Raw genomic sequence first — 14,590 nt, forward strand, 5'->3', positions numbered from 1 at the left:
TTATTTTTCTAACTTACTGACAAAACTCCCATTTTTCATAATATGATTTGGTGTGTGTGTGTGTGTGTGTGTGTGTGTCAGAGTCGGGGAGGCGGGGGGAGGGGGGCACACACACACACAGTGTCTCTGCTGTGACTGTGTATCACTTCAGATGCTCAGACAGAATTAAAAATGCGCTCCTCCGCCTTGTCACCAGTGTTGTGCGCATTTTCTTGACAAGCCCGTGTTCCCACAGCATGGTGCTCGGACTCAGAGGCTCGAGCACTGTCTCCATACATAACCATTAAATTAAACTCTCTCGGACGCCTAATTAGGCAGCAGACCACACGCAGCGGCGCGCAGCACCTGTTCCCACCTTCACAGAGAAGGTAAGTTTCCTTTTTGCAAGCGGAATTTACGTTTTAGGAAACCAAAAGAGAAGGTAAGTTTCCTTTTTGCAAGCGGAATTTACGTTTTAGGAAACCAAAAAAAAAAAAAAAAGAAGTGCGAGTTGTTGTCATGCTTTTAAAAAATAGACTCCGTGAAGTGAGAATGCAACGGGAGTTCCTGCAGAGTTGGCACATGCAGGGCTGCCTGCAGGCAACACTGTATTTGTATTAATATTTTCTCCTCCCTTTGAAGGTCTCTTTCAATTCTCAAGTTCAAAGCGCGTTGGCGTTTGTTGTTTAACGTAGTTTCCGGTCGGCAGGGGACGTCTTGGTAAACAATGCTGCACGGTGATTCATGCGTATGTGTCCCCTTGACTTCCAAGCTCTGCCAATTAATCAATTAGCAATCAGGGCTGTAGTTGTGTGTTGCTCAGTGCAGCAGTGATGTCATTATCTCGCAGTGGAGCCAAAGCAGTGAGTTAATTTAAAGTTTCCAGCCTCCAGGAAGGAGACATGAGGGGTTTTCTGATTGTTTCACGCTGGCATTGAAGACACAAAGTGTAGGTGTTGAGAAAATTCAAATTACTGCCAGCCACAGGTTTGTGCTGGAGCTGTCAGAGGAGCTGTTGTTGCTGTCTGGCTTTCATTTTCATTTCACTGATGACTTTTGGAGACACCTCAGAGCCGTGCCGTGTCCAGAGAAGACAAAAGCCTTAAAGTTTGATTCTTTGCACACTGCAGCAGAAGTTCAGTTTGGTTTCTCATCCAGCTGCTGCTTTAGATGTTAACTAATGGCATTTATGCACCTTCCCCAGCCAGAACAATGCTCAATTAGCCACTCAGACTTTTCAATTTTGGAGTATTTTGATCTCTTGTCTCCCCTCTGAGGGCAAAGTGAGTGTAATCTCACACCATTGGACTGTTACATAACTTTAAAACTGAAGTGCCATCCTGCCTGCGTAGGAGTGGATGTGATGTTCCCAGTTCCTTGCTGTTGTTTTGCTCGTTAATTCTGAGAGGCACATTACTGTAAGTGGCGTTTTGTGACTTAACATGACTGCTGATTTTTTGGGGGGGGTTTTATGCAGATGAGGCCCCGAGCAGGACTGATTGCTGTGATTATGTAGCCCTACCTACGTGAAGTCTGTGATTGTTGAATGTGGAATGATATGTTAATTTCCAAGGTGGCATGACCAAATGTGTGTATGTATTTGTGTGTGTGTGTGTGTGTAGAGGGGGCTGAGCTCGGCCCTGTGTTGTGTAGGAGGGGTGTGATCGCAGTGTGCCCGAGCATGACGCTAAGAGCTGTTGGACAGAGTTCAGTCCTTTGCTGAGCAGTCTGTCCTCTGCGCTGGAAGTGGTGCGCAGACAGACACGTTACAGTAACCTGACTCATGTTTGTGTATATGGCAGGCTTCCCCCATCACTGCTTAGGAATTGTGTCATCATCATCATCATCAGCAGCAGCAGCATGCAGCACAACACACAGGGACAAGCGATGAAAATGAGTTCCAGTCCTGAGGCAAGTGTCCACCATTTTGAAAAAATCTGGCAGCTACTCGGGTAAAATGTTGGCGGGCGTGCAAGAAGAACTCCTGACTGTGAAGTGTTTCAGTTGTTTTTCAGTTCTGATGGTAGCTGCACTTTACCCACATACATCCAGGGGAGGGATTTTGATTTTAAAAGGTGGAGGAGGGGACACAGGAAGTGTAGACACTACACTACAGGCTGAAATTTCACACAGACACGCACTATCAGCAACAACAAAAAAACTTTTACTTAAAGGTCCAGTGTGTAGGATTCAGGGGGACATATTGGCAGAAATGGAATATAATGAAATAAGTGTGTTTTCTTTAGTGTATAATCACCTGAAAATAAGAATCATTGTGTTTTTGTTACCTTAGAATGAGACGTTTATATCTACATAGCTGGTCCTCGTCTACAGAGATCACCATGTTGCACCGCCATGTTTCTACAGTAGGTCACAAACACTGGCTCTACATATAGATAGATAGTTAGCAGCCCCTCCGTGACAAGCTGCATCGGAAAAACAGATTTTTTTTTTTACGTGAAACCTGCTTTATGCAGTGTTTTTAGTAGTTTAAATCACCTGGCCTGTTTGTTTTGGAGAGGAAGAGACTTCTGTGGATAATTCGGCTCCTGGTAAAAACTTCAGCAAGTGGCCCATCTTCAACATGCCGACCATCGTCAGAGAAACCCTGATTTTTTTTTTGTCATGAAATTGCTTTACTCAGTGTTTTTACTGGTTTCAATCAGTAGGTGTATTTGTTTTAGAGAGGAGGACACCTCTGCAGATCATTCAGCTCCCAGTTAAAACATCCTGAACATCTGGATCTTAAGTTATCAGAGGAAAAAGGTGAGCACACGATAGCAGGTTTTGGGCAAGCAGCCTGTCTGCGACATGCTAAACAGCGTAGGAGAAACACTGATTTGTAACATGAAACTGTTATATACTGTTTTGGAGAGGAAGAGACCTCTGATAATAATTCGGCTGCTGGTTAAAAAAAACCCTGAACAATGTTGTTTGCAGTTGTGGGTTCAGTGCTTTGCTCAAGGGCACCTCAGCAGTGCCCAGAAGGTGAACTGGCACCTCTCCAGCTACCAGTCCACGCCCCATATTTGGTTTGGAAGGGGGCTTGAGGTGTTGACCGTCTGGTTCCCAACCCTACGGACTGAGCCACTGCTGCCCCATTGCACCTGAAGACTTAAGTGTTTTTATCTCTTTTATACTTCTGGATATATATATATCAAAAGTAACATTTTAACTCCTTTAAATCCTATGGAGCAAAAGATTTCAAAATGCTTCTCCTCTTACATGTGTAAGCTAGACACACCACGCTCCCTTCTGCACAGTGATATGGGTGGTGGGTGTAGATCAGTGCAAAGAAAATCAAGAAAATCGTTCCTACATGAAACTGCTCACAACAAGGTCTGTGGATTATCTTCAGTAACCAGGTCATGATTTCTGGAAAGAGACACTGCTGTTGAGTTTTTCACATGTATTGTGCCATCTAGTTCCATTATACTGGAGAGAAGGCAAACATCTGTACGGCTGATATCTTCAGCACTCTGCAGCTCACACCAAAACAATCTAGACTGATAAATATCACTACAGGTAAGGCAAAAAATAAGTTTGGGTGAACTGTCCCTTTAATACAACACAGATAGGACATGATATCACAACTATAGATTTGATCCAAGCCATAGACAGCTCCATATATATCAAAATGCACTGCACCATTGATGAAGTGATACTTAAGTGTATAAACTTAAAGGTATACTGTGCAGGATTTTCCGATATATAGAAGTAATCCCTCTCAATCATCACTTGTGACTCACTGGAAGTGTGTGGCGGTGTATTTATCTGCAGAGACTCCGCCCTCTGCCTGTATTCTCTTCTTCCTTTCTGTGTTCGGGACGTTTATGGGCGCGTACCCCCACAGTGCTCAGGTGAGGTCGGGGCTCAAAAACAAATGTGTAGCGACCATAAGCAGCAGGCATCTGAGAGAGACAGTGCCAGTGAGACAATGGGCTGTTAAGACACAGTTTTAGTGTTTATTTTTTCATATTACTATTAAGTTATTTACCCAAAATAAAATATGTTGCGGCTGCAAACTGTTCAAATTTGACTCCTGCTCTTCTGAAACTCACATATCGGTATTTGTCAGCGAATATAACATATATTACAATATAAATAACAAGTTTGTTGTGTCTAACACTTAACTTTAGAGTGGGTAAATAGCCCAAAAAGTACACTAACACAAGGTTTAAACAGTTTATTTGGACTGTAAAACTGACTCAAACTGGGTCCATTTTTTAACCCAATGAGTTTTAGTGTGTACATTTAAACTGTAGAGGAAAAAACAGACTCCTTGACTTTGTTACAGCGCTCATTAGCTCCCCCAAATGTTCCTCCAGCTCACTGTAGGTGGTTTGTGTTTTCTGCTTAGCTTTTTAGCACTCTCCAAACATCAACACTTTGGGTATGACTAAATCAAGTGTGTGTTTGTAGTCAAAATTCACTCAAAACACTTACGTGTCATGGAGAACAAGCAGAGGAATATTTTTCTAAGGATTATATTTGTATTTCTTCAGGCGAGTCTGGTGGATAAATGCCCCAACACTGACAATATAACGTCCAACATAATGATCTTAAAGAGTAAGGTAGTCCCTCCTCGACAGAATAACTCCTAAAATGTGTCAGCTGACTCAAAAGAACACACCTGATTGGCCAAACCCAACACACCTGAGCTTTGTTTTGACTGTCACTGTCAGATGTGCGTCTCTGAAAAGCTTTGAGACGGCTGTAAACATTCAGAAGGATTCAATAAAGGAGCAGAGCTTGAAAAGGAAGAGGTCTAACTTGGCACCCTCCCTCCCCGTCCGCTTCAGACAGTACAGTATTAATGCAGGCTTTTGTCCTCTTGTGGTCACTCTAACACAATCTGAAAATGGAGGATGAAAGTGATCCCTCATTGTCATTGTCAAGACCGCGCTCGGGAGATTCATACGCGGGTGGAGGAAGCCTGGAGAGGCTTGGGAGATGAAATAATGTGCAGATGTTGGCGGTTAGACGGATGCACAATACAGGTAAAGCCTTTTGAGACAAGAGCCCAAAATATTTCTGGTATGCTCATCAATTGTCCTGTCACGTGTTATCAGCATGTTCTGGGGGTGAAAGCATCTTTGGTTTTTAAGGGATCTTGCCTGCTTTAAAGGAATAAACCCTTAACTTTAAGGGTATTAAACTAAGTTTGGAAATGTAGTGAAATAAGCACAAAAATCTTGGACGCCATGTGCTGCCCCGGATTCTGTAAAATATCTACTTAAACATCCCCTACAAACTTTAAAACACTCCGTTTTTATGTTACTCACACTCACTTATGGAAAACTTCTGCCGTTACCTAACAGTCCTCTACCAAAATAACATTTTGCATGAAGAGCTCCTCATGCCGACCCGTCATTAGTCACGCTGTGAATCACACAGTCACCCAGAGGTCAAAACACATCAGGAAAGGCAGAATATGTGACGTTAAAAAAACATTTTAACCGCACGAGTTAATTATTTTTAGGCTTTAACTCGAGTCCTGAGAATTTTCCTCTTAAAAATGTGAATGTTTCGAAGCAAGCGAGGCCGGTCTTCATCATCCACTCTTGTTTTTATTCAAATACGTGTGAAAGTCTGCCAGCATGGTGAGATTATTGCAGTTGTTTGGTCTTTTGAGGAGTGACAGTAACAAGTGACAGCATCTTGGAGAAAAGTTGCTCTTTTTCTCAGTTTTCACAGAAGACAAGTGGAAGGATTGGAGCTAGATTGTTATTCTGGCGAGTTTCCCCGGCTTATTATGAGATTTCCAAACTCAGATTGGATGACCTGTTCAGATGGACGCATTTGGCGTTTGCAAGCCAAGTGCAGCCTTCACAGAGAAGCTCGAAACATGGTGAGAAGAACCGAACTCACTGATGAATATTCATGAGTCAGTGCCTAATTAAATAATCAACAAACTTTATTCAGTCACCGATCAAACCTGGCCATCATGAACCTGAAGTCCAGCCCAGCAGGTCTTTTCAGGGGCTGATGGGACCTCTCCTCTTCCTCAGTCTCCTCATAGGTTTGTTGCACCTGTTGGGGCGCAACAATTTGTAATGAAAACTGACCATAAATTTTAATTTAAAGGTCCAGTGTGTAGGATTTTAATTTCTTAGAATGAGCTGTTTACATCTACATAGTCAGTGGGTCATCGTCTGTGGAGATCCCCATGTTGCACCACCGTGTTTCTTCTTAGCGTTGAAAATAACACTCATTTCTTTTAATGTGAAACTGCTTTATTCAGTGTGTTTACTGGTTTATATCACCGGGTCTGTTTTAGAGAGGAAGAGACCTCTGCAGATAATTCATCTCCCGTAAAAAAAAAAACCTGAACACCTTGGGCCGGTCGCACAAAACACCTTAGGTTAACATTTTCCTTAAAGTCCTCGTTAAGATTTCCTCATATCTTTCTGAATGCCCTGCAGGTGGAGTTTATATTATACCTTGTTGCATGCACTTTATCTTTTACTATTTATTACTTTTCATATTTCCGTCCTGACTCTGAGTGTTCTTAGCACAATAGTTCCTATATTCCCAGACTGTGTGCAGGTGTACAAATGGCAAATAAAGTTTTCTTATCTCTTATCATAATAAAATCAATTGCACAAAACACCCTTAAGTCTTCTCCTTAAGGTGTCCTTCAAATGTTCTCCTAATTATTAATGGTTTTCTCCTTGTCTTGGTCTTATATTTAAGGAATCCCTAGACTGTTGCGCAAAAGACCTTAGCAACCAAAGCAAGATTAAAAAAACAATCAAACTTAAAGTACCTCTGACTCTATCTTAACTGCAACATGACCAATTTTATGGTGATAAATGAAAAAAAAACACAACCCGAGAAGAGTGTTCTGCAACCAGGAGAACCCACTTTTGATTTTACACTACAGATTTGATTAGATTTATTAAAATAAATTAGAAATTAAGCCTTAAGTGTCATACTTAGGCAGAAAACTTAAGGTTTTTTGTGCTGCCAGTCCCTGGATCTTAAATTACCAGAGAAAAAAGGTTGAGCACACATCAGCAGCTATTTGGCTAATGTCCTGTCTCCAACATGCCAAACAATGTTCGAGAAACACTGATTTGTAATGTGAAACTGCCTTATTCAGTACTTTCACCCGTTTAAATCATCAGGTCCATTTGTTTTGGCATTGAAGAGCCCTCTGTGGATAATTCGGCTCACAGTAAAAACCTCCCAAACACTGGGATCAGAAATAAAGTGAGCACACAGTAAGTTATTAGAGAAAGAACCTGCTTCATACAATGTTTATAGCAGTTGTAATCTCCTGGTCAATTTCTTTTGGAGAGGAAGAGACCTTTGCGGATAATTCTTACCATAAGACGCCACTAAATCCCCCATATTATCGCACCAATTTAAAAAGTAAAGCATATTTTTGTTAATTTAAGACACTGGTTTTCAAACTTTTTGTGCCCAAGGGCGAGCCAAACTCTGAAGGCACACCTGTATTTATATCTGTCCACAATAGCTTCTATTACAAAGGACAAAAAAAAAAGTTATCCTCTCTCACACTGGCTGCCAATCAGGGCTTTTGATGTGTCACACACTTATAATTTCCATGCGCAAATGGCGTCAAATAGGTTCCCCTTTATGGGATTTAATTTGAATTCAATTAAATTACATTTTTTTAAGCCAGAGTTTGTCTCTTTATTTGGAAATGGGTATGCACAACATACTGATACAGTCAATAAAAAATCTGTTCATAAGTTTTTGTGCAGGACCAGTTGAATTTTGCAATAATAATGTGTGGTTATCACAACACCACATGGCACACCCCACCATTTGAGAACCACTGCTCTAAGACAACCATTTTCCCATTTTAATGCCCTTAATTTTAGTATTAAGAATTAAAACTATTTAAAAACTAAAATGGCACTAACATGCCTGCAGAAATAGAATAATATACCCTATAAACCTAAATATCTGTGAGAAATACCACTGCTTTCCTTTAAGTGGAAACTTGTGTGTATTTTATTACCTGCAGTGATGTATTGTGGCCACCTGGGGGCAGCAGCAACACGCTGTACACACAACAGTGACATATCACTTACTAAGTCACTATGTCAAACTACAGTTGCTTATTTACACATTTAATAATTATGGAGCTCATTATCGATCATTTGGAGTCGTGTTTTTTGCCAACTGGCGAATGTAAGTCTAATATTTACTCTGTTTTACCTTTGTGTTTGGTCTCTACTAACTCCTGAAAGAAATTAGCTGCTACATTAGCCTCTAAATGCCCTGCTATGTGTTCGCTAGCTTGTTGCTAACCAGCCGTTAGCCTGCCGTTTGGTGTCTGGCAGGAGTTATCGTACAGTGGGTTTTAGAGCTTGTTTTGCTTAAAATAAGCGCCAATGGGAGTTGTATTAGTGAACCAAAAAATTGAATTTATTGGCTGGAATTTGGAAAACCAACCTGCGAGCTAAAAGCGTGTTAAACGATGCTAACACCTAGCAAAGCTTAATTAGCTAATGCTAACTGCGTCAGTTAATTGTCTGTAGGCTAGCGACCCCTTCCGTCATTATAGGTAGGCATTTGACGGATTATTAATATAAAAACGAGGATTATAGCAAGATGAGTAGTTTTTTGTGATTTTAGCATATTGCAAACTATTTTAAAAGTTGTGGTGGGATATAACTAAGTACATTTACTCAAGTACTACACTGGTGAAGTAATGCTAATGTTATTTGAATCCTATTTAAGTGAGTAAGTTAGTTTCATTGTATGCTAACATTACTTTATGACGTTACCCTTACTCCATGAGCTACATTTTGGTGGCAAATATTGTAGTTTTTATTTAGCTATATGTATTTATTTCATTTCATATATTTATTTATAATGACAATGCACATTAATCAGCATTACTGTTCAGCATTTCTACCATTGCTACCCAGCTGTATATGAAATGATTAAATTTAGCCCCACCTTTACCAGTTTCAACATTAAAGTGATGTACAGATGCATCACTAATTATAATCCAGTATATATGATTCTAAAATCATGCATGATGAATACTTTAACTTTTGATACTTGCTTTCAGACTTTTACTTAGGTGGAGTTATGAACACAGGACATGTAGCAGAGTATTTCAGTACTGTAGTTTTGATACTTTGACTTCTTTAAATAAAACATCTGAGTACTTTTTAAAGGTTTCTAAGATTTTGTTGAGAAAAAATGAGACAGGTGCAGCTCAGGTTCACTCCCAACTAGTCAAATACCACCGCTTCATCAGTGGACCTTGGCGACAGATGCACAGAGGCACCCTCAGTGGCAGCAAAAACAGACCCACTGTTTGTTTTTGGCTGTTTGGCTGTTTGTTTCCCATGTGAAATCAAAAGTCATTTCACTTGTTTTAATAACAATGTAGTGTGATAGTTTGTATAGTATTTCACATGATGTATGTCACGTGACATCGCATTACATTAGTAACAACTGTGCTTATTTTTAGCTAAACCATGATGTTTTTTCTAAACTCTAACCATGTGCTTTTGTTGCCTTAACTTAAAGAAGTCTATCTAAAAATGAATTGTTTACCAACAGAGTGGGTTTATTTTGAAAAAGACTGCATTTAATGAGGAGAAACTGTACATTTCCTATGAAAGACACAATGCATGTAAGACATGTAAATTGACCAAATTGACACGCCATCCCTGATTGTCCAAAACTGCCGTAGAAGGGTACCTAGCTGATCATATGTTGACGTGTAGACAGAGGCGTAAGGTCATTACACCGGGCCCCAGTGTACGCTCTTATGACAGGCCCTACTAAGACACGCTAGTTATTTGTTTTACACCTTGACTAGCTACCATAAATTTGTTATTATCACATGATTAAATACAGACTTGACATTGGGTAACACCAACATACATATTACCCAGAATCATCGTTGCATATATATGAAAAAAATACAGAAATTAGTTAATATTCATTTATTGTATAGGTTTTTTTAATTGTTTATTTATAGTTTATGTGGAGTAAGCTTATATTTTATTTTTATATTGTAGGACCTCTGACCAAGTGTCTGTATTTGACGATTTGGGATGAGAACGTGTTGGTGAATAGTAAAATCTGTATTTTAGTTTCGATAACGTAATATTTTTGCGATTTGCTCGTTGTGTGTGGGCCCCTGGAGGCAACAGCAGCCCATTATTTTGCTCCGTAGCATCTCCAACAAAAGAGGGGTATTCTGTGAATGATTTTATGTATACAGAGTGTTCAGTCAAAGCAACAGGGCGATTCAGAGTAGTTGTAGTTTATTGCAGTGTCACCCTGCAGAGACAAATCAAGGAAAGACCCTGTAGACCATTCATGGAGAAATATGAGACCGTTTAAAGATTTTATGACATCATGATGGATACGCTACAGCTCTCTCTTTTGTCTTCTACACACAAACACACACCACTGGTCTGACAGAAGTATTTGTGATAAAGCCCCTTCTGAATCACCACACTAGTTAACTGATATGCCTCTAAAATTATGAATATTCACAGTTATGCTAACAGGCCTTCTTCTCTCCCACAGTCCCAGTGTTACTTCTGACTCACACTAATGTCTTTGTACGGCTTTGTCACACACGCTCGGTAACACACAGCGTTCGGTCCCTTGTCACCGGCCCTGAGTGCCATCACTACAGCGCTTTTGCAGCAGGCATCAAAACGGACACCTGTCTTCAGTCAGCAGGCCCCCGTGCCCACTGTTGCCCCCTGTGGATACTTATAGCCCACCGCAATTATGTTGTTCCATTAGTCATCCTACGCATGCACTGATGGGCTGCTGGCTATACTTAGCCATCGTCATGGTCACTCTTGTGCAGAATGAGAGATTTTACAGTCTGACGCTTGTGGTTGGCGTCAAACCTGATGAATAGAGATGAATAATAAGTACACAGTTGTTGTTTTGAGTTTGTTTCTGAGCAGGCAGCCACTGCTCATTTATATGGGCTCAACTATTGTTTGTTATGATAGAGAAAGTTGCTTCATGAGGTGAAACAGGTATGTGTCTACCTGTAAAGAGAGATTAAGTATTTGAACTGTGTGGCATCTCTGCAGGTTGCCTAGCATCCCCACAGTGACATCAAAACTCTGAGGAAAATCTATTGGAGTCAATGGGATGAGCACAGCAATTCACACTGTAACCCATTATATCTTTGTTGTTTCAACTTTGACTGAAAAATCTTTCCACCAGATTAAAAAACACACATTACTTGATGTTGACTGGCATTGTTTATGTTAATGTGTGTGTTTGCTTTTATTGTAATTGGTCTACAGAGACCACAGATCTGTCTCAAGCCCCTGTTTGGTCCATCAAGATACATAAACTAACTGGGCTGACCAGACTGCAATTATAACCACATCAGCTCCTAATGGCTCTGATTATTATTCTGGCTGGACCTAATGATACAGTCTTTCAGCTAGGTAAATATTTGCCAAATTAGGACTTGACCACACGCTGTAATGCTTTGCAGTTTGCCTCAGTGATTTACATTCATGCTAATGTTAGTCATCTAACGTTAATTAGCTAGCACACATTTCAGTCATTACAACAGTTAAGCTTGAGAGGCGGTAACATTTGCTATCACTCACAGACACCACAGCTTCCTGTCTGTTTCTTTTACACCTTCACCAGGATTATTTCTTACAGTCCAAATTAGTGTAGGGTGACTCAGCAGATATTGCTGGGTGACGTTAGCTAAATAAAGTTGAAATGCTAATTTAGTTCACTGATAAACAAAAGCAACAAGTACTGAAGGTCCAGATTGATAATAATTTGGCAATCAGCGCTACCTCCTGAGAGTAATAGGAAATGTTATGTAATGTTGGCTCTTCTGAATATTGTAAGATATCATTAACAGTGTAATGGTTAGTTATTGATAATTAAATACATGTACCCGCTAACAGCAGGTAGTGTTAGCTATCATGGATCCAACTGGGGCTTGAGATGCAGCTGCGAGACAGAGCCATGATCTGTTTTTTTTTTAATTTAGTGGAAGGATTTTTCAGTCAAAGGTGAAACAACAAAGATATGATATGTTAGAATGTGATTTGTGGTGCCCGCCCCATTAACTTCAATAGAACCGACACCATACTCTGGCACCAATGCAAAATCGAGCGCTGTCACTGATGTCATGTCTTGTCCATCTTTTATATTTTCCTTGCAAAACTCCAGGGAGTAACTGCACCCAGCTGTTGTTCGGTACAGTTATACTGTAGCATGTAGCTACAAATTGTCAGTTTTACGTTTCTGATGAGATACAACATGCAGTTTGATATTAAATTAGTCTTAGTTGGTAGATTTATTTCCATGTTAATGATGGTCATCATTTAAATCACAAAGATAAACAGTCATTCATTCGCCATTATATCTAATTATTTTACGGCTAACTTGTTAACTAATTTAAGGAGTTTTGCCACCAGGTATCAAATATCATGCTGCCATTTTTAAGTTGCTTCTTTTCTTCCAAAAGACTGTTAATCAAATTACATTTCCATTTCAGTATAATCATAGTGTTAAACATTGTAAATGGGCGGCGGAAAAATGAGTCTTAAAGGAATACTTCACCCACAAAATGACCATTTGTGTATCAAATTAGTTTTTCCTCACAATCCTGCACGATGAACGGAAGTGTTTTAAATATTAAGCATTTGTGAAAATGCTTAATATTTAGGAAGTATTGAGCATACGACTGGATAAATGAGACTTAGAATACATTACACCAGTTATATGAGAGTTGTAAATGCATATTTGACTAGGCTGTCCCCAATACCAGTTTTTGGGCATCAAAGCCTCTGTGAGAAAATCTGCGATTAATCGAAGCTTCAACAGAAGGGGCGGAGGACAGGGAAAAGATAGATGACAGCATGAGTCCTATTTGAACTTAAAATAACTTGACATTTAGCTGCTTTTTTTAGCATGTAGGTTACAGTAATATCAGCCACAAAAAGCAAGAAAAAAGAATACAATGAAAGACTGCTAAGTTTTCAGGTGATTTGTCAAGGTCGTTGTAGATTTGTACTATGATGCCAGTTTCGTTTGGCATATCTGGCACTCAAATTTTTGGGGGTCATCTTCACAAATTTTAAAGCTATCCCCAACGCTTGACTTTTTTGCCCTCTTTCTAAAGCATCTGTAAGCCTGTCGTGTAGTTAAAGATAGATTCTAGAAAAAGTAGTTGCAAACCAGTTAGTGACAGCGTTGAACAGTTACAATATCTTAGCTCAATTTCAGTCCGGTTATCGTCAGTTACATTCCACAGAAACCGCTCTTCTCAGGGTCTCCAATGACATCATGATGGCCTCTGATGCCGGTAAATCCACTATCCTGGTTCTGCTTGATCTCAGTGCAGCCTTTGACACTGTTGATCACCACATCCTTTTAGACAGGCTGAGGGACAGGGTAGGAATCTCAGGGACCGCCCTTCATTGGTTTAAATCCTATCTGTCTGATCGATCCTTTTCTGTGGCTGTTGGCCCTCATAAATCAGAGTTTGCCCCCCTTTCTTGTGGGGTGCCCCAAGGTTCAGTGCTTGGGCCTATCCTCTTTACGCTATATATGCTCCCTCTCAGAGATGTCATCAGCAATTTTAAAGGTATCTCATACCATATGTATGCAGATGACCTCCAGTTATATTTTTCTTTTAACCCTGATAGGACCGATGGAATTGACTCACTGTACGATTGTATGAATGTAATTAAGGACTGGATGTCTTCTAACTCCCTTCAGTTGAACGCAGCTAAAACTGAGATTATAATTATTGCACCTGACGCCTCAGCATCCAAAGTGGCCAGCTGCTTAGGGTCCCTCAGTGCAAATGTGCGCCCCAAGTTGAGAAACCTTGGGGTCACATTTGATCAGGCCATGCTCTTCGATGACCACATCAAAACTTTCACTCACTCCTGCTTTTTCCACCTCAAAAACATTTCCAAACTCAGATCCATGTTAACTTATTCCGAGCTAGAAATGATCTTATGATCTGATCTTATCAATCTTATGGTCTTCACATTCAGATTGAATTAAATTGAAAAACAGCTGAGAGACTGATTTGGTCGAGCTAGAAATGATCATCCATGCTTTTATTTCCTCACGTCTGGATTACTGTAATTCTCTTTTCACCTGTCTCAATAAAGTAGGTTTAATATTTAATTGTGCATATATATAAAACGTAATTTATAAAATATGTAAAATCATGAAGGAGAACAGAAAATATTGGTAATCTCCTGAAACAACATTTGTGAATTATCACAGTTCTAATAAAATCAATCGTATGGTCTTCACATTCAGATTGAATTAAATTGAAAAACAGCTGAGAGACTGATTTGGTCGAGCTAGAAATGATCATCCATGCTTTTATTTCCTCACGTCTGGATTACTGTAATTCTCTTTTCACCTGTCTCAATAAAACTTCATTAGACCGCCTCCAACTAGTCCAGAACGCTGCCGCCAGGCTTCTGTTCAGATCTCATAAGTTTACTCACATCACTCCAGTCCTGGCATCCCTGCACTGGCTCCCTGTTAATTTCAGGATCCAGCACAAGTTTCTAACCATCACTTACAGAGCCCTCCATGGTCAAGCACCTGCATACTTGACGGATCTGGTGTC

The 14,590-nt window shown here is 40.1% G+C and overlaps 1 protein-coding gene across 1 annotated transcript in view; it reads left to right on the plus strand.

Moving 5' to 3' along the window:
* The first annotated feature begins 316 nt into the window (after positions 1–316).
* rin1b (Ras and Rab interactor 1b) overlaps positions 317–14,590 on the plus strand; it is a 52,837-nt gene continuing 38,563 nt past the window's right edge. Inside the window, exon 1 of the mRNA XM_050066840.1 lies at positions 317–368. The gene's annotated coding sequence lies outside the window, so the exon portion shown is untranslated. The remainder of the gene's footprint in view (positions 369–14,590) is intronic.

This window comes from Epinephelus moara, chromosome 17 (assembly GCF_006386435.1).
Source record: "Epinephelus moara isolate mb chromosome 17, YSFRI_EMoa_1.0, whole genome shotgun sequence".
In the NCBI taxonomy this organism is placed as follows: domain Eukaryota; kingdom Metazoa; phylum Chordata; class Actinopteri; order Perciformes; family Serranidae; genus Epinephelus; species Epinephelus moara.